Genomic DNA, 20,869 nt, shown 5'->3' with positions numbered 1-20,869 from the left:
CATACATTCATAGCAAATGAATGAAAGAGTTGGCCACCACCAGCTTCTAAATTATAGAGTCCCCATCCTTGCAGTGCCCTTGCAGACCATGTGATACCGAATCATCTAACTTACCTATTTGGTGATGGGGCCAGTTATCAGTCCACATATTAAATATTAGTAAAGCTTAGTGTATTTCTATTTTCTTAAGATAAAATCTAAACAGAAACTGAAGTTCTAGTATTTTCTTTAGGGATATTCTTGCACATCCCTAGAATGTATCCAACCCCGTTTGGAGAGGACCCCACTAAAGCTATGTCCTGCCAATAGCGCCGCCATGTGGTCACCAAAGAATAGCATGAGGCATGCTTTTTCTCAGACCTCTATTCTTCCCATTAAGGAGACTCCCAACAGCTTTCCTTTCTTCTGTCCTTCATTGTCTTTACCATCAAACTCAAACAAATTAAGACAAACACATCATTTTAAACTACATCTCTCTCTTGTTTCACTTATATTCCCCACGTATGTTCTTCCTGCTCCTTTATTCTTGTGAGCTGAAAATTCATCATTGCATATAAGCGTAAAGATGGTATTAGTTATATGTCAGCATTCAAGAAAATAGAAACTATCCATTTTTATCTAAAATTAAACAGGAATTCTCAATTTCAAAGCCTTCGCAGATTTTTAGACATCTCCTTCAGGATTCCTGTTTTTCCCTTAAACTTCTACCCATATCCTCATCTTCCCCTCGTTGCATCTGTTAGCCTTAAGCATTAGCCTTCAAAAGACATGTTTCCACCTTCTTCTTATTCAATTTTAACATTGCTGTTTCAGGGTCTCCAGTCCCTGGGAAGAAGGAGTAAGCACAATCCACTCTGTCTCTTTCACTGAACACAGCTACAAAACAGGGACGGAATACACAATAAACCTACTCAGAGGCTCTGAGAAGTGAATAGTAGCAGGACAATTGGGAAACAAGATCAGACTTTGAACTACCACCAATCAGTGGTGATTTTTTCATTTTTTTCTGCCCTCAGGCGTCCCCCCCACCTGAGTACAATGTAGCCTGGAACCAGCAAGTGAGTATCAGCACAGAGAGCTCCAGAAGAAGCCCTTAATTTGGCCTCAAGAAGTGCAAAGAAAATATATAAACTTCCCTCCTCATTTTTTTTCCTTCTGTTTCATACCCCAGTCCCTAAGAAATGCCCTGGTAGAGATGGCAGAGGTCCCCCACGGGAGCCCACTGACTGGGGAGGGTGTTGGAGGGCCCTTCCTCTCTGTGGAGCTGCAATTCCAAGAAGGTGGGATAAAGCAATTAATTTTTACTCTCTTTGTCTCTCTCTGTCCTCCCAGAAGTTGGCCCCAGACATGGACGTAGTCACAGAAATGTGAGGCAGGGGAAGATTAACTAAAGCCCCAGCTTTCTAGCTAAAGGTGCAAAAGGGGACACCCAGGGAACAAATACCAGTAGACTGCAAAATGGAAGGAGATCAAGAAAGTGACCCCATGAAGTTACTTATAAACTCCTAGGCATTCCCCCAAGCTGTGCATGCATGGACGTGATCATAATCAGCATATCAAAGAATTCCAGAACTGAACACACAAGCCACTGCCCACAGCTCAGCCTGATCCCTGCATGCCACACACAGGGGACAGATCTAACTGGACCTGCAAAGGCTTTAAAACCTGAACTGACATTGGAAAGGTAACCCACAGAAGAAAGGTTGGAACCTGCAGCCTGAATCTAACCAGGCCAGTTGCCTGATACAACAGAAACTCCCCTATCCACTTAGGAAAAGACAATCGACAGACAACAACCACAAGATGACACAGTGTTATGCACTGAATTGTGTTCCCCCAAAATTCACATCCACTTGAAGCCTTAAGCCCTTGTACCTCAGCATGTGACTGATTTGGAGATGGGTCTTTTGAAATGCGATTGAGTTAAAATGAGGCCATTTGGGGGGGCTCTAATCCAATCTGACTGGTGTCCTTATAAGAAGAGGGAACTCAGACACACAGAGACCCCAGGGATGCACGTGCACAGAAGACACAGTGAGAATGCAGCCACGTGCAAGCCAGGGAGAGACGCACTGGAAGACACCAAACCCGCTGCCGCCTTGGTCTTGGGCTTCCAGCCTCAAGAACCGTGAGCTGCCGTCTAAGCCCCCAGTCTGTGGTCATTGTTATGGCAGCCCTGGTAGACTCATACACACAGATAACATAACTTTTTAACAGAGACTTTAAAGCCGCTATCTTTAAAATGCCACGAGCAATAGCAAACATTCTTGAAACAACTGAAAAAAAATTAGACAATCTCAGCAAAGAAATAAAATATCAGAAGAATCAAATGGAAATTTTAGAAACAAAAAGCACAATAACCAAAAGCTCTATCAATAAGCTCACTAGATGGGTTCTGACATGACAGAGAAAATTGTCAGTGAACCTAACGATACATCAGTAGAAGTCATCCATCCGAACAACAAAGAAAAAGGGGATTGAACACAACATAGTCACAGGGACCTGGGGGGCCGTAAAAAACAGGTCGCTGGAGTCCCAAAAAGATAGGAGAAAGAGGACGGTGCTGAAAAAATATTTGAGGAAATAATGGCTGAAAATTTCCTCAGTCTGGCAAGAGACGTAAACCTACAGATTTAAGAAAACGAAGCAAAACACATACAGGATAAGCCCTCAAAAATCCAGGCACATCCTAATCAAACTTTGAGAAACTAACAAAGAAAAAAAAAAGTATTCAAAGCAGCCAGAGAGAGAAATGATTCCTTACCTATGGGGGAACACTTCGAATGGCAGATTTCAGAAACCAAATTAGACGGAAGAACCGGAGCTCTCACAAATGACACCCAAAGCGTGACTCATAAAAAAAAAAAAAAAAAATTATAAACTGAACTTCATTAAAATTAAAAACTTCTGCTCCGCAAAAGACATTGTTAAGTGATTGAAGAGACAAGCAACAGACTAGAAGAAAGTAATTAGATATTGCCAAGGGACGTGTATATGTAGATATAGATGGAACTCTCAACTCAACAGAAAGAAAATAAAAACCCGATTTTAGAAATGGGCAAAAGAATAGAGGATACTGGTATGGCAGATACGCATCTAAAAAAGATGTTCAACATAATGAGCCATTAGAGAAATGCAAACAAAAAGCATAAGATGCCACTATAAGTCTATTAGAATAGCTGAAAAAAAAAAAAAAAGATACCAGTAATACTAAGTGCTAGTGAGGAAGCAGAGCAACTGAAAGTCTTGTATATTGCTGGTGGGAAAGTTAAAATGGGACAGCTACTCTGGAAAAGTTTAACGGTTGCTTACAAACATAACGTGTGTCCTATGAGTCAACAGCAATTCCACTCCTAGGCATTTCTCCTTGAAAAATGAAAACTCGTATTCCTGCAAAAACCCTACACCTGAACGTTTTTACAGCAGCCCTATTTCCAATTGCCAAAAACTGGATACAGCCCGAATGCCCTTCAGCGGTCAGGCGGATACGCAGACTGTTGTATGCTCACAGAATGGACTACTACACAACATTAAAAAGGAACAAACCATTGATATATTCAACAATGTGGATGAACCCCAACATGATCATAGAAAAGACTGATCTCAAAAGATTCCATTTACATAATATTCTTGAAGTGACAAAATGCTAGTAATGGAGTGATGGGTGGTTTGCCAGGAGTAGGGGTGGGGGCTGCTACCACGAGGTAGTTTGGGGGGCACCATAACCGTTCGGTAACCTGACCATGGAGGTGGCTCCATAAATCATACGTGTGTTCAAGTTCGAAAAACTACGTACCCCAAAACAGTCAATTTTCCTCTATGATAATTTAAGACATAAAATTAATAAATGAAAGAATATATTCTTGTGTTTTATTTATTCATTTGGTAACATTATTACTTTTCTAAAAATGCCCATTGTCAGATATTACTTACATTGTTGGAGGAATGAGCCTTTGGCAACTAGCCTGGAAATCTAAATACAACATATCGCAATATTTTCAGCAAAAAGTTGTATTTTGAGTTAACCTTGACGAAGACGGAGGACTTTGATTCAAAAGTCAAAGAAGCAAGACGGGGCCAAAGCAAGACTAACGTGGGGGGTGGGGGCCGGGAAGAGAGCTGTGTGCAGAAAACAGGTCCAGGGACAGTGAGTGGGTGTGGGGTCCTCAAGGAGAGAGGAAAGGAGGGGTGTCCCAAGAGGGAAAACATCAGGCCTGCGGGAGTTTGAGGTTTTCATCAGTGGCTTATTTACCTTAAGGAGGCTGAAGAAACTATTTCAAAGAGATTGATCTTTTCAGTCACCAAAGGTTAATTCGGCTACTCTGGGCCACTTGTCTTCCTCTGTGGGGGCTGCTACAACAGAACACCACAGACCAGGGGCCCATAAACAACAGAAACGGATTTCTCAGGGTTCTGGAGGCTGGGAGGTCCAAGATGGAGGCTCTGGCAGATTCAGTGTCCGGTGAGGACCACTTCCTGGTTCACAGACAGCATCGTCTGGTTGGGACCTCACATGGCAGACAGGGCGAGAGGGCTCTCTAGGGTCTCTTTCATAAGGGCACTAATCCATTCCAGATGGTTCCAGCCTCTCGACCTCATCGCCTCCCAAAGGCCCCATCTCCTCAGACCCACACACCGAGGGTTCAGATATGAACACATCAATTTTGGGGAGACAGAAGCATTCAGTCCTTCATACCACCCCCTCCGCAGGTAAGGGGGTACCAGAGCAAGATGCGGTAAATTCTAGAAATAACATTTTTTTTTCCATTTTGCCACAAATACAGATACATATAGAATGTAGGATTGGGGCTGAGGACTGCAGGGAGGCGGCAGCCAAGGGATTGCTCCCCCGAGACTTGGCTAGGAGCAGAATGTGTCAAGTACAAGCAAGACCTACCCGTTGTGGTGATCCCGGCGGAACACGCCTTCTGCAGGGACTGTTTCCAGGTGCCTTCTGTCCCCAAGTTCAGACCCGTGCTCGGGAAAAGCCACAGCTGATCCTTCTGGGCAGGAAGGTTCTCCCAGCGTGGGGGCAGGGCTGGGGTGGCGGGGGAGGCGTTTATCCAGCTGCATGGTCTGGTAGATCCTGGAGAGCCTGAGTGCAGATTCTGCCAAAAGACTGCACTTGGTGCCAGGGGTTGGCTGTGACCACAAGGGAGCAGCCTGCAGCCAGAGTCCCGAGGTCAGGGCGAAAGCCCTGCGGAGATGAAGCCGATTCTGCCGGCCGCCTGCTTCCCGAGAATGCTGTCGGAGGAGGAGGTCACAGGGAGGACAGGACTTCCGGTTGACCCTGGAGCAAAAGGAGGCTCCCCACCCCCTACGCCGGCCTGGGAAGGTACATTCAGCCCAGCACTAACGCAGTAGGAGCGGCTCAAGGGTGCAGCCGGAGGGTGGGAGGTGCCGGCTGGTCCGAGACCGAACCCCATTATAACTGCTAAGATTCTGGCGGGCCCGTGCAGAGGTCTACTGGTCTTGCGGGGCCCATGACAAGCCTCCTGGGTAAGCTCCCTTGCCTATTAAACCTGCCAATCGACCTATCTGGAGTGGCCTGCCTCTTTCTTCGCCCTGCCTTCCCTGTGCCGGGCGAATTTTACCTGGGGATCTCCCAAGGTTTCAGACCAGCACACAATCAACACACGTTGTCCGTTGCCTTAAAAGAGGCGCTTAGCCTGCCGTGGTGCTGTGTTGCTTGGCCCGGGAGCCGGTGGGGGCTGAGAGGCCCAACACGGGGCCGGTGAAGAGTTTTCTCCAGCAGCAGCATGCTCTGAAGGCTGATGGGCCAGAGACAGACCGCGCCCGGCCCAGCAGAGGATCCCGCGGAGCCCGGCTGGGCCACCCTCAGCTGCCCAGACCAGGGCTGTGTCCGGACTGTCCCACTCCCATCCAAGTACTAACCAGGCCCGACCCCGCTTAGCTTCCGAGATCAGACGAGATCGGGCGCGTTTCAGGGTGGTATGGCCGTAGACTCACTGAAGACACCCAGGGACCAGGGGGAGCTTCTGCAGGCCCCGTGGACACACCTGATTCTGCCCGTGGCCTGGACACTCTTCCATTCCAATAATGGAGTTTAAATCTCTCTGTCTTGAATGTGAGCAGAACTTCATGACTCGTTTTCAACAAACAGATGTGGTGTAGGTGATGGTATGTGACTTCAGATGTTAGGTCAAAAAAAACGTGCACCCCTGTGCCTCTCTCCCTCTCCCTCGCTTTGTTCTGGGGGGAAGACAGCCACCATGCCAGGAGGGGTTTCCAGAGCCCTCTGGAGAGAGTCACTTGAAGCTTCCCATCAACAGCCAGCACCACTGTGAGTGGATCACATGAAAAGACCACCCTCCACGTGGGTTCTCCAGCTACAGCCAAGTCTTTAAATGACCACAGGTTCAGCTAACACCTAATTACACCCTCATGAGAAACCTCAAACCACCAGACGGGGTGAGGGATAATAAATGAGTCTTGCTGCTCGAAGCTCCTAAGTGACACAGCATTAGATAACTAATACAAAGGCTAGATGCATTGGCCTTCATATATGTTACCTTATTTAATTCTCTTAAAGTACATCTCTTATTACAGATCGGCAACCTGCTGCCTGGAATTATTCAAGAATTTATCGCAGGGTCGGGGAGCTAATTTACAAGCTGGAATTCACACTCCGGACAGGTCATATGATCGAATGCCAGGCACCAGAAACACAGAAAGGGAAACAGTAAAGTGGGGGGTCGATCGGAGGAGACGGCATCAAATAGAAGGGTCATCAAGTTCAGCTGGAAGAAACGAAAGAGCTAAATTCGCAAATCCAGTAGGGTAAGGAGTAGAACCTTAAGTAAAGGGAAAAGTGAAACAAGATGAGAAAAAGGCAGAACTATGGAATGATTTGTATTCCTTTAATGGCAGTTGGGAGGGTAGCTGAAAACACAGCAGGAATGGGTCAAAGTGGAGAGTCTCTGGCAAACCTACCCTGCTCATTTTCTGTTACTCGTCACCCTGGCAACAGGACCTCCGCCTTATGGTAATGATATTTAAATGAGAAAAGTGCATGCAAATGGAGTAACTTGTGATTTTATTGGTGAGGGTGTTCCCATTTGTCCGGTTTGCTCCATCTTCTCAGGAGATCTGAGTACAAATGGGAGTGGTTTTGTCCCAGAAAAAGAATGGGAACACAGAGACTATGACAAGAGCTTGGGCTTGGAAGGTCTTCCATAGACCACTGATCTGTTTCTTTCCCCCCAAAACCCCGGTGGGAATCAGGGTTAAGTAATAAATCTTGCAATTGTTCATGCCTGATCCATTCTGGCTTTAATGCTGAGGGAAATCCTCTAAGTCAAGGCCCCAGCCTGGCCAGCCAGTCACTCCCAGGACCCTGGGTAAGGAAGGGGTCAGAACCCTATGGGTGCCCAGCTGCCTGGACTGCTCTGCCTGCTTTGGCCATTTCTGCAGGGAATTAGGTGGCCCAGAAAGAGTGTATTCGTTTCCTAGGGCTGCCTTGCTGAGTAGCATGAGCAGGGTGGCTTAAAAGAAAAATTCATTATCTCATAGTTCTGGAGCTTCAGAGTCGAAAATCAAGGTGTCACCAGGGCCATGCTGTCTCTGAAGGCTTGTGTTGGGGATCCTTCCTTGACTCTCCCTAGCTTCTTGTGGTTTGCAGGCACTCTTGGCTTGCAGTTATTAACACTTCAACCTTCACTGTCATATGGCCAGATTCCCTGTGTGTGTCCATGTGTCATCTTATAAGGACACCAGTCGTGTTAGATTTGAGACCACCCTAGTGACCTCATCTTTTTTTAATTTAAATTCAATTAGCCAAGGTGTAGTACATCATTAGTTTCTGATATAATGTTCAATGATTCATTAGTTGAGTATATCACCCAGTGCTCATTATATCACATGCCCTCTTTAATGCCCATCACCCAGTTACCCCATCCCCCCACCCACCTCCCTTTCCACAACCTCAGTTTGTTTCCCCGGAGTCAAGAGTCTCATATGGTTTGTCTCCCTCTCTGATTTCTTCCCATTCAGTTCCCCCCCCCACCCCTATTATCCTCTGCACTATTCCTTATGTTCCACATATGAGTGAAACCATATGATAATTGTGTTTCTCTGATTGACTTATTTCCCTAGTGACCTCATCTTAACTTGAGTACATCTGCAAAGATTCTTCTGCATGTAAGGTCTGATTTTGAGGCACTGTGCATTAGGATTTCAATATAAGAATCTGGTGGGGGGGAAGCATTCAACCCATGACAAAGGGAGCAGAACCGAGAGTCAACCAAAAGAGATCAAAGGAGAAATGACCCAAAATGAATAGCCCAAGTTCATTCACACTTTATATATACCCACCTGCACTCCTGTGACAGTCCTTCCTTTGTCTCTTCACGTCACTTGCAGTCCCCACAATATCACAGTTAATCTAAGAGATAAGGTGCCAGACTTAGAACGAGAATATTTGGCTCTGCGGGACTCTGCTGCTGAGTGTGTGACTTTCTCAAGTTGCCCACCTGAGCACCTGATCATTGACCTTCAAATGAGTGTCCCTCAAACATGCAGCAGCTCATGGTCACCTGAGCTTTGGTGAAGCATTCACACCGGGCAGGACTTTCATCAACACAGGAAACACCTACTCCCTGGACAGGTGCTGGGTCCAACGTAGATCTCTGAGCTCCCATCATGACATCTGCAACTCAACCTTACAGGAAAGCACAGGGAACGGGAACACCCATCCATAAATACTTAGGGAACAATCTGGAAGTGGCACACATCCCTCCTGGTCACATTCCATTGTCCACAACTCAGCTATCTGGTCACATTCAGAAGCCCGGAAGGCTGAGAAATGAGATTTCTAGCTGGGCCATGGTTTTCAGCTAAAAATCAGGAGTTTATTATTAAAAGTAAAAGGGTAGAAAACTGCTAGTAGGAAACTGTTACCTACTTTATATGCATATGTTTTATATTGTGAACATTTTCTGTGCCACAATCTTTAAAAGTATTTTAATATTTACATAGTTTTCAACCACTATTATATAGTTGTATAATTTACATCATTATTTCCCTCTTGTTGGACATTTGTGTTAACTTTTTCACAGTATAAATAATGTTGCAAAAAGCAAACTCATCCTCGTGTAATTCTTTGATCATGCCCTTATGATAATCTTCTAAAAGGCTTGCTTGAGGCCCCAGGACCTAGGTAATTGTTACAGGGACCAAATTAGCCTGAACAACTGTTGATCTAAGCCATCTTTGAGAAAAGTGAATCTTCCATGTTCTTGGCATACTCTGCCCTTCCCCCAGGCCACCTTGCTTTGGCCAGCTCTCCTTCTAGGCTCAGAGCTGGTTATCAGCAGCAGGGTACTTGGGAGGTAATTTGTTTATAGCCAGATGTGCCATTGCTGGATATTTTCAGGGAGTTTGATTTGAAGGGTCATTTGTTTGATTGTGTGTCATGTGTCTCTAGGCCATTGGTATGTACTATTTTTACTCATCAACTGTATTTGTATACTGCTTTACAATTTGCAGATACTTAACCACACATGATCTCACTGGCTGGATCCAACAGTGATTATTCCGAAACACAAATCTGATACTAACATTTCCATAGCTTCAACCCTTTGAAGTCTCCGTGGCGCTCTCAGATTCAAGTCCAAATTCCTTAACATGATTTATAAATCTCTAAGACTGCCATATCAATTAGCTTTTACTGAAGAAGAAAAAAAAAAAAAAAACACTCAAAATTTAGTTGAATAAAATAATAGCCATTTACTTAGCCCATGATTTTCTGAGTCAGCAATTTGGGCTGGGCTCAGCTGGGCAGTTCTTCTGATGAGCTTTGCTGGGTTCACTCATGCATCTGTGGTTAACAGCAGGTCAGCTAGGTAGCTCTGCTTCTGAAGATAGTTGACTCCAGGCCAGGGATGACCAAGAAGACACTGGGGGCAAGTGTTTCTCATCTTCCAGCAGGTTATCATGGACTTAAAAAATTGTCAGTGTCAGGCTCCAAGAGCAGCAAGAAACTTTCCTGTGCAAGCATTTTTCAAGCCTCTTTTTGTTCTTCCTCTTATATTTACTAATTTCTCATTGGCTGAAGCAAGTCCCGTAGGTGATTCAGGTTCAAGGGATGAAATGGGAAAATAGATGTCCCCTGTTGCTAAGAAGAAAAGAGGATGTGTCCATTTTCACCATCTCCCACAACTTCCTTTTCTAGTCTCATCTCTTTGTGTCCCTGTTTTCATCTTCACAGACTCTGTTCCAGCCAAACAGAACTGCTTACAGCTCCCCATCCTGCCTTCTTCTTTTACATTTCCAGGCTCTGGTTCAGGCTAATGCCTTGCCTACTATGCTCCTCCATTATTCCCCTGGCTGAGTCCAACTGGGTTCCATCCTAAATGTCCCTTCCTCCAGGAAGCCTTCTCTCCTCCCCAGACAGGGGTAGATATTCTTTTTTGGTGTTCTCTATGCTTCTTCTTCCAGCCCTTACCAGGCTCTGTCTGTCTTCTTGTCCATTTCTCCCGCAAGACTATAAGGTACTTGACAGCAGCATTTGTTAACTGTTACGTACTTGATACCTAGGGCCAGATAGTGGGAGCACGAAAGCCATTCATCGGTCTACTGACTAACTGCACATGAATGAGTGAAAGAAAACAGGTGTAGGAAAGCCTTTTGCACATCTGTCAGCACCCAGCATATCATGAGGATGGAATCTATGAGTTGGAGGGCACCTTGGTTCTCTTCTCGTCTATGTACAAACCCTTGGAACAACATGGTTAAAAATTGCTCCTCAGTCCATCAGGCACACCATAGAGATGAAAATGCCTCCCTTTCAGCAGAGCTCCTTCTATTGTTCAACTGCAGGCTCAAAACTCTCTCTTTCCAATTGAACCCAAAACTATTTCCTCGTGCGTCGCACCTGTTGTGTGAGACCTTCCGTCTGAAGCCTCAAAGGCAAAGATTAATCTGTTTGCCACACATCAGGCCTCTTCCTCTGAGATGGAGCAAGCATTGCTCCTAGCATGTTCTTACAGCCCTCACCATCCTGCTGGCCCTCCTCGGGGCATGCCCAACATGTCTCTGCTTCTCTTGGAAAATGACATCCAGAGCTGAACAAGCTCTTCCCCTGGGATTGAGAGATGCATCTCTCTGTATACCAGTCATCAAGACCATGGCGGCAGCAGCGAAGTGCTGGGAATTGCAGCTCCCATAGAAACGGAACTCAGGCGCAAATCAAAATATGAGGATGACACTTCTAAAAAGCACGTTTCATCTGGCACCGGTACCAGGACAACCTGCGCCTTTTTTTTTTTAAACCTATTCTTACCATTTGTATCCAGGTCAAGGCCCCCAAAAGCTCAAATTTGCCAGATCTCAAATACATATTTCTGGTAGAAAGCAGCAAGAGATATTGAGGTGGGTTTCATTACGAACAGATTGGAAGCTTTGGAATGAAGCAAACAGGGATCAGACAACTAGGTCCAAAATGCAGGAGGTGTGTACATTAGGGAAGGGACTTAAACCTCCCTAGGCTGTGTTTTTCCTCGTCACCTCCAGGTTACTGTTAGGAGCACATGTATATTTCGAGCTTGTCATGTGTCAAGCTGAGTGTATTAGGCTCATCTTGTAGAAGATGAAATGGAGACTGAGAATGTTCATAGAAAGGATGTAGAAAGTCATTTGCTAGGCATCCCAGAGATAGTAAGGGGAAGTGCTGAGCCCTAAACCCAAGCTTCTCTAGCTCCAGATCCCACGCACCCAGCGAACACTCTAGCAGTCTTGGCACCTGCATCCCCACCTTGAGAGTCAGAGCAGCGGGTGATTCTTGTCACTAATGGTGATGGATGGGAGCTCCCCAGCTCAGCCGCCACAGGGCTCACGTGGTGGCCAGCGCAGCACTCAGTGGTACAGGCCTGGCAAACACTCCACTCAGTACAACACTCCGTGAATCTCTGGGGTTTGGCAGCAGTGACCAGTCTCGTTGCTATATTGGCAGACTTTCCCAGAAATAGATTAGAAAGCAGGACAATTTTATGGGCGCCTGGGTGGCTCAGTTGGTTAAGCAACTGCCTTCGGCTCAGGTCATGATCCTGGAGTCCCGGGATCGAGTCCCGCATCGGGCTCCCTGCTCGGCAGGGAGTCTGCTTCTCCCTCTGACCCTCCCCCCTCTCCTGCTCTCTCTCTCTCATTCTCTCTCTCAAATAAATAAATAAATAAATAAAATCTTTAAAAAAAAAAGAAAGCAGGAAAATTTTTTAAAGATGGGGGAGGGCGGGGGAGAAAACCCACTCTGATGTGTTATTTCGCTAACGGCTTTAACTTTGTAATAAATAAAGACGGCAAATGGGAAGCAAATGTATAAACTGAAAATAAGCTGCGTGAATCATGGCACGCAGTATGTACAGTATATAAATATTCATGTTAAATTACCTTTTACTCTGACTCCATGGTTCTCCTGTGTGCACTTAGGGCTGAGTGGTTTCCGTAGGCCTTAGTTACCAACACAAATGTGTGTGACTTTTGTGAGAGCTTGAGGAGTAACTAAGGACTATTAGCACAGGCCTGAATAATGTCGGATCCCAGTGTTAGCCCCAGAAGCTCAAGCACCCTCTCTGCTTTTGGCAAGAGAACAGTAATCCATCTCCTGGTCTTTCCTAGTCAATGGAAACTGAGCTAAGGGAGAAAATCCTTAATCTTAGCAACAGCAGGATCTGGTATTTGAGCTGCAGAGCTTAAAGAAAAAAAAAAAAAAGCCTCGTTGAAAAGTTCAAATCCAGGTAACCAGTTTCTGAAAGAGTCTTTTGTGTGAACTGGAGACAGGCTGCATGCGCAAAGAGGAGTGAGGGCCATGCAGGGTGGTGCCTGAGCTTTCCAGAATGCGGGTGTGGGGTTGGTTCCCTTCCTGTGGGGAGAAGCATGGCAGCCCCGTGAAGGGCTGGTACAGGCTGTCACAGTGCTCCATGGGAAAGCCAACAGGGGGAGTGACTGTGCCCTGAGGTTCAGCGGGCTCAGAGGCCAACATTCCTTCCCTTGTTCTGCTCTGGCCTCCCAGTGACCTCGGAGTTGAACTACAGTCAAGTCCAATGGCCATGATAACACTTATCTCACTCCTCTGTGCTGCGTGGTGAGCCACTTGCCACCAAAGGGAAACTCCTAAATGAGAGCTGTTGGAATTTCCTTGCAAGGACACAGAGAGCGGTGTTGCAATCTTACTCCCCAAGCTATCCCAGCTCATCCCTGCCTAGGAAATGGTAGTGTGTGGAATGCGTACTTTGTGTGCTTTTGTGTTCATATCATGCTCAGTAAGTATCTGAATGGAAAAAGGATCCTACACAAATTCTGTTATACATAATGGCAGAATGACTTTAAAGTGTTAAACTTGGGGCACCTGGGTAGCTCAGTCTGTTAAGCAACCGACTCTTGACTCTTGATTTCGGCTCAGGTCAGGAGCTCAGGGTCCTGGGTTTGAGCCCTGCGTCCGGCTCTGCGCTCAGCACGGAATCTGCTTGTCCCTTTCCCTCTGCTCCTCCCCACCCTCGTGCTCTCTCTCTCTCAAATAAATAAATAAATAAAATCTTTAAAAAAAAAATTAAGTGTTAAACCTAGCTTACTCCAATGCCTCATGGGCGCAAATTCATTACATCAGCATTTCCTTCACATAAGGGTATATAGCCCATGAAGTTAAAACTTTCTAATAGCTTTGGGTGTTTGTTCCAGTTAATTCAACAAGCACTTCTGGGACACCTATGATGAGGCAGGGATTCTATCCAGAGCCAACACAGCTAGTGCAGAGAAGAACGGAGACCCCCAAGTCAGACCAGGTTTGGATTCGGGCTCTGCTACTTGGACCTTTGAGACCTTTGGTAAAAATGCTGAAATTTTTGGTGCCTCAGTTTCTTCATCCATAAAGCGTTGGTAACAATGCCCTGTAGGGCGGATGTGAGGATTCAGTGAGAGAGCATGTCTGGAACTGAGGAGCCTGATGTGTGTTCACTGGGATTACACCTCAGGTGCTACCCGCCTCGAGGACACAGCCTAGCAGGGAGCCTGTGGGCAGAACAGAGCATCCTGGTGTGTGGGGTCTTGAATGCGGTGTGAACACAGTTCTGGGGAAGGGTAGACACAGGGAAACTAGAGAGAAGAGCTGATGGTGTGGGGTGTGAGAAGGGCAGCCTTCCAGATGAAGGATCAGGAGCAAGTGGAAGGAGGTGGGGATCTGAGAAGTTGTGTCAATCCACGGCACTTGAATGTAGGAGAATTGGGAAATGTTTCTATTTTCTGTTGGTGTTAGAGAATCTTTGTGAAGTATCTCTGGCTCCCTATTATTGGAGTATTTATGGCTGTTTAAAATGAAATAGAAAATTAAAAATGAAAAAATTAAAAATTAAATATAATATAATATAATATAAAATGGATTTCGAGAGAGAGAGAGCCATGCATTGAGTGCCTACAGGTTCTTTGCATGCGTGACTTCCTTTCATTTACTCCAAATAACCTCACAAGAAAAGTATTCCTACCCTACCTTAACAAATGGGGAAACCGAGGCTCAGAGAGGTGACACGGCTCACCCAAGTTCACACCATTAGTAGGAGGGGGGAACTGGGGAACCAATCCCACCTTGATTAATGATAGGCAATAGGAAGACAGGCTCCCTTCCCCATGCAAAAGGACTCACCTATTTTCTCGATGTTTGTTAATCTGCGGAATTCTCCTGAGGTAAGACACAAAATTTACAGAAACCTAGGCACCATGACTGGTTCATGCTCACATCAAAAGTTAAGGCAGAAGGACCATGTGGAAGATCCATTAATACCAAGATTGGGAATGGACCTATCCCTACGAGTCAGCCTCTCTGGTGATGAGATCTCATGTCATCTTTGTACCCTCTACATCCCGCACATACTGCCTCATGGCTAGGTGGAGTCCCCTTTTCCTGACCCTCCAAATAACCCAAATAGCCCTTATTCTTTTGAGAACCATTACTTTAGTGATCAGTAGCTTAAATCACATTTTCTTTATAATAGCACATTCACATGCAACCCGAAATGGCAAAGAAAAGATGATAAGAGTTGTAGGAGGTGGGCTGGGTTCAAAGAAGTAATTTGAACATTCCTCTGGACAGGAGAAACAACACTCAGTTTTCTTTTTCTACCAAAGGGAGCACAAACTCACTGTTACTTGAGCATGGGTGAGGACCACAAACTCACTGTTACTTGAGCATGGGTGAGGACCACAAACTCACTGTTACTTGAGCATGGGTGAGGACCACAAACTCATTGTTACTTGAGCATGGGTGAGGACCACATGTAAAATCCCTGTTACTCCAGTTAGGCCCTGCTTCATGCGCTTAACTCTGAAACATTGCCAACTCTTTCACATTTGATCTAGAAAACAGAAATACTAAGTGCCACGGTTAACATTCCTTAAATACTCAGTGCCGGGAACTGTGCCCTCAAGGTCAACAAGCCTTAGGTCATTGTGCTCTGTAATCAGCTCCACCACGCTGTGCAGTTTGTGCTGGGTATCTTCCATTTGCCCTCCACCACCATCCCTACCCGCTTCCACTTTGCTCTCTCTGCCCTGGGAGGCTTGTCTGTGCAGCTTATGACATCTGCTCTCTTGCCCACTAGCTTCTCCTTGGGTTCGGCCAACAGGCAGCCTCAAGGGAGCAGGGTTTCAGAGAAAGGAAGGAAAGGAAGGTCAGGTTCTTTCCCTGTGAGGCCACTTCTGGTAGACTAAGGTCTTGGCTTTTCTCAAAGAGGCCTTTGCTAAGCACCTCTTCCCCCTTCGAGTTCCTGTCACTTGTCTCTTCCCTCTTTCCCATGAACCTGAGTTACCTCACTACCTTGTGTGGCTTCCTAAACCACTTCCACACATTGAGAGCTTCCCTTTTTTGTAAATAAAACCTGTTTGAATGACCCTAACCCGAGTGCAGCCTCTATTTCCCGTCAGGATCCTGATATAGGTACTGTGATTATACCCATTTTACAGACAGGCCTCAGAACTAAGTGAAGCCACTTGTCCAAGGCCTCACAGCTATTCAGTGGCAGAACTGGATTTCAAAACCAGACCTGGCGAAGTCCAGAGCCCACATTCTCAACCGCTATACTGGAACAGCAATAAATGGTTCTGGACAATGCAGGCAAACTGGGCATCCTAGGGACACGGCCTCATGTACCTCCTCATGGGAATGTGTGGTGGGCAGAATGACACGGTGCAGATGGTTTGCCCCCCTGTCAGCCTCTTTATCAGGCAGAGAGCTTACCCAAAAGACAGTGGACAAAAAACAGACATCCTCACTGGGCTTGCTGCCCCTGCATCCTGGACTCTATGATACTGGGGCAGAAGACACCTGCCAGTACAGAGAGGCTGGAAGGGGCCACCAGACACATTTAAATCCTGGCTGGGAATCATATTCCAGACCCCCATCAGCCTTTCTCTAATGGCCCTGGTTGAACCAAGAGAGGCTCCCATTGGGTCCAACAGATTAGAACAGGCTGTGGTTGATGCTTTATTCCAAAAGGAAAATCAGGGCTACATCTGACCCCCCAACATCGAATTCATTCACTAGGCCCTAGGAGAATTCATAGCCAGAACTAAAGATGTCACTTGCATCTGAGCAGGACTGACCTCAGCATGCTGGTTTCGGTCTTCCACCTCAGGAAGCTGCATAATCTTTATTTAATTCTGCAACACTGAGCCTCCCTCTGCAGAGTGAGGAATTTGTCATCTCAGGCCTCAGATTAAGTGAAAAGAATTTTTTAGCTAAAATAGTTACGTATATACATTTCCATAAATCATTTTACCATAAATTAGGAAGAAGTCTGCTTCCTCTGCCTAAAGCAAAAAAGATTTTAAGCGAGGATTCTCAACAGTACCTTCTTCCAAGTAGTTCTGTTACCTCTGGTGCCTATCTTGGGATTCACTGTACTGAATTACGTTGACAGATCATCTCCTGCACTGGAAAGTGAGGTCCTTATACCTCCTTCATCTCTCCATCCCTGGCCCAACACATACAGCGGGCACTCAATACATACTACAAGAAAAACACATGTGGATGCCCTCAGAACACCCTGCAAGGGCTGCTGTCGGAGTGTGTTATGCAATTACATGTTGACTCATCAGCCTCATCCACAAAGGGAGACACCATCTTTTATTTAATTTTATACCTCCCGTGTTTGGAATATCATGACTGCTCAAAATATATTTTGTTGGAAAAAAAAAGAGATGGAGGACACAGCAAGCAAGAAATAAAGCTTAATTGTCTTTGGCACCCTTGCATTGTGTGGAGGTACTTAGACAGCTCTTTGGATTGGTGTCAGAGGGTTATACCCACTGTATGCCCCAGTCATTCCACAGAAGGCTGCATTTCCATCATGGAGTTGCCTTATAGAGAGGACAATGGAAGAGAAGGGTCTGATAAGCAGGATGCTAGTGGGGCTGGTCACAAGAGTAACAGCCTCTTCCTTACCCAAGTCAACTGCCAGTTATTCCTAAGATCTCAGGTCAAGTGCCCCTTCCTATAGGGAACTACCCCTGGCTCTCCAATAGCAGTCGTGTTGTTTTCCTTCGAAACTTCATTCTGTATGTAACTGTATATTCGTTGGTGTGATCTTTTTGGTGACTGCCTGACTCTCCTGAAAGTCTCATCAGTTCCATCTGTTTTGTTCATTATTCTATTCCCAGGACCAAGCGTGAATCTTCCAATTAGGTGTTCAGTAAATCAGTGCTGAATGGATGAGTGAATAAACAAATTGTCACTCTATGCTCGACTCATATTGGACCACATTTTCTCATTCCTGGTCCAGTGTTCTTTCTCTTAATACCAGCCATTTTAAATATTGTCTTTTATATGTGTGTAGGAATTGAGGTTTTCCTATAAACCAGTCACTCTGACCTGTCCTCACATCTGTTTACCTGGGTGCTGTCCCTGCAGGTGGCCTATCCAACATCTTGGTTACCTCATAAAAGAAAGCCATAAACTCTAACCCAGTGTTTATTTGTTTCTAAACCAGTGATTTTTAAACATGCTTTTTGTAGAAGACCTCTTTTAAAATCTACATCCAACAGACTGTAGTATATCCAAACAGTGGAATATTATTCAGTGATAACAAGAAATGAGCTCTCAAGCCATGAAAAGACATGGAGGAAACTTAAGTGCATACTGCTAAGTAAAAGAAGCCAATCTGAAAAGCCTACATGTTGTACGATTACAAAGATATGACTGACATAGGGAAAACTATAGGGACAGTAAAAAGCTCAGTGGAATCCAGGAGTTCAGGGAGGGCTGAATAGATGGAGCACAGAGCATTTTTAGGACAGTGAAACTATTCTGACAGTATAATGTGCATACATGGCATTATGGGTTTGTCAAAACTCATAGAATGTACAAGGAGTGAACCCTAATTTAAACTATGGACTTTAATAATAATATATCAGTATTGGTTCATCACTTGTAACAATAAACTATGGACTTTAATAATAATATATCAGTATTAGTTCATCACTTGTAACAAATGTACCACACTAATGGAAGATGTTAATAAAAGAGAAAATGGGGTGAGGGATGGGTTGGAAAGGAAAAGGGATATTTGGGAACACTCTAATTTCTGCTCAATGTCCCTGTAAATCTAAAAGTGCTCTAAAAAGTCTACTAATTTTTTAAAATCTGGATCCTAGTTGGTCATTCAATGTATAAAATATAATAGATGGGTTCTAGCTGAAGTAGGAGTGCAGTCCTTCCCACTTTCTACCTACAAACTCATCTCAGGTCTCACTTCCCTCCTTGTGGGTCCCTGAGATATGACTATGGCTAAGCAATTACATGAAACCTTCCCTTGCTTTGCCTACCCCCCAGCTCCCATCCCCACCCCCAGCACCCCAAGTGTGCCCTAAAGAGTCTGACCTGACTCCTTGCTCTGTAGCCCATTGCTATTTTAGAAAGGCAGGTGGTCTCCTTGTGGCTTCTCGTGGACCTTAGCACAATTTACCTGATTGAAACGTTACTCTTCTCACTTTGGCTTTTCCATTGCATTGGCTGAGAAATCCCAGTTTGGGCCCAGGCATCTCCCACAAATGTCTATCCAGGACCCGTGGGAATGGGAGACCGTGGAGGAGTACAGACAGGAGGGAACATGGATTCTGAATGGGGTGTATGTGAAGCCAGACTGTTTTCATACTCCAAAGTCACAGCCGAGACTCCTCAGCAGTTCTACTTATAAACACACCACAATTGCTAACAAAGAATCCAACAGAGAACTCAACAACCCCTTGAGGCAAACCAGAACCTGTTAACTAAGAGTGGTGACACCACAATTACCGGCAAATATTTGCTGGGAGGAAGGGGAGTCTGTGAAATGCCTCAGGGCACCGAAACCATTAGGAGCCAGTTCCACCAATGAACGGAGTGCTTCAGAGTAGCAGCTGTATCTGGGAGAGTTTCTGAAATAAGCCCTGGCTGCACCAGCCGAGGCCTCTGGGCAGGGGGGAGCAAACTCACCTTCTCCAGGAGCAGGGAGGCAAGAAGCACAGCATCTCCCTGGCTACCCAGCAAAGCCAGCCTCAAAGCCTTTCAGGAATCTCTGCTATTTGTGGAAACTGGATCGCATTCCCCAAAGACCAGCATTCCTACACCCCGTGCACTTTCCCTGGCTGCTTTTCTTTACTTTCCCTCACTCCAATTAAAAAGGCAAGAGTGGGCCCTTATCCTCCACTCATGCTGGGGACCCTCCATGACACTCACCTGGAATGCCCCCATCAGAGGCCATGCATCGCAGAGGCGATCCCAGCAATTTTCATTCCCATATATTCACAGGTCATAAGGTGAAATGTCATTAGCATACTCTTGAATACCTAATGGGATTGGAGGAAAAAAAAAAAATAGATCCTCATTGATGTGACCAATGTGCCAATTAAGGACTGAGGTCTTTCTTCTTTGGCTTTTCTGTGCTGTCATCCCAGCACAATCCCAGGGGTAGGTGAGTGACAAAACAATGTAATTGCTATTGTATATTTGCCACAAAGAACACCCAGTTAGAAACCTTCCCACTGGGGCCAGCGGTGGACATTAGTCTGCATTTTTTCGAATAAAATAGGGAAAATGTGTAGATTGGTGTAGAGTTTTTGGAAAACAATAGAAACTGAATTTAAGCTTAGATTACATCTTTATAGAACCTGAATTTAAGCTTAGCTTAAATTCTTAAGAGAACCAACCCTCCCAACCAACTAACAAAACAAACAAAAAATATCCACAAGAGTCTGTGAGGTTTTCTGTTCAAATGGTCCTTAATGGGGCACCTGGGTGGCTCAGATGGTTCAATGTCTGCCTTCGGCTCAGGTCATGATCCTGAAGTCCCGGGATCGAACCCTCCACCTCCCACATTGGGCTCCTGCTTAGACAGGAGTCTGCTTCTCCTTCTCCCTCTGCTCCTCCCCCGTTTATGCTCACTCACTCTCTCTCTCAAATAAATAAAATTTTAAAAAAAGAGAAAAAAAAAGTTCCCTAATGATGTCTGTGCCCATACATTTGTCTTTTCTGGCCAGTATATCTCCATTATTCCAGAAGAGACACCACTTTATTTTTAGAATAGTGTCTCCAACATTGCTCCTTCTGCAACCCCTATCCAAATATGCACTTCTAGTGAGAACTGCCAGTAATTGTATCCTAATTACTTAGCTGCAAGATGGGCATCTCACCAAAAGCAGACCAATCAGAGTTCTTCCCAGCAGCATTCAGAATAGAACTGAAGGGAGAAAGACCCTTTTCCCTTTGCTGGGAAACTGAAAAAAAGTGATTTCTGGAACTGAGGGCAGGTGTGGCTCCAGGGAAGGCTTTTGTCTAAAGGAATGAAGAGGACATGCAGAGAAAAGCAAAGATATGACAGGGACAACCCTG

At 45.4% G+C, this 20,869-nt stretch overlaps 1 long non-coding RNA gene across 1 annotated transcript; it reads right to left on the bottom strand.

The window, feature by feature from the left end:
• Positions 1-8,368: 8,368 nt before the first annotated feature.
• On the bottom strand, positions 8,369-19,745 carry LOC110578925. The gene is made up of 3 exons (XR_002480208.1): positions 19,718-19,745; positions 14,651-14,686; positions 8,369-8,404 (listed from the first exon to the last, which is right to left on the bottom strand). It is a non-coding gene; the product is annotated as an uncharacterized LOC110578925 (long non-coding RNA).
• Positions 19,746-20,869: the final 1,124 nt, after the last annotated feature.

The sequence above is a fragment of the Neomonachus schauinslandi genome, chromosome 4 (assembly GCF_002201575.2).
Source record: "Neomonachus schauinslandi chromosome 4, ASM220157v2, whole genome shotgun sequence".
Taxonomy (NCBI): Eukaryota; Metazoa; Chordata; class Mammalia; order Carnivora; family Phocidae; genus Neomonachus; species Neomonachus schauinslandi.
The sequence above is the reverse complement of the archived record's forward strand: the minus strand, read 5'-3'. Positions and strand labels throughout refer to the sequence as shown.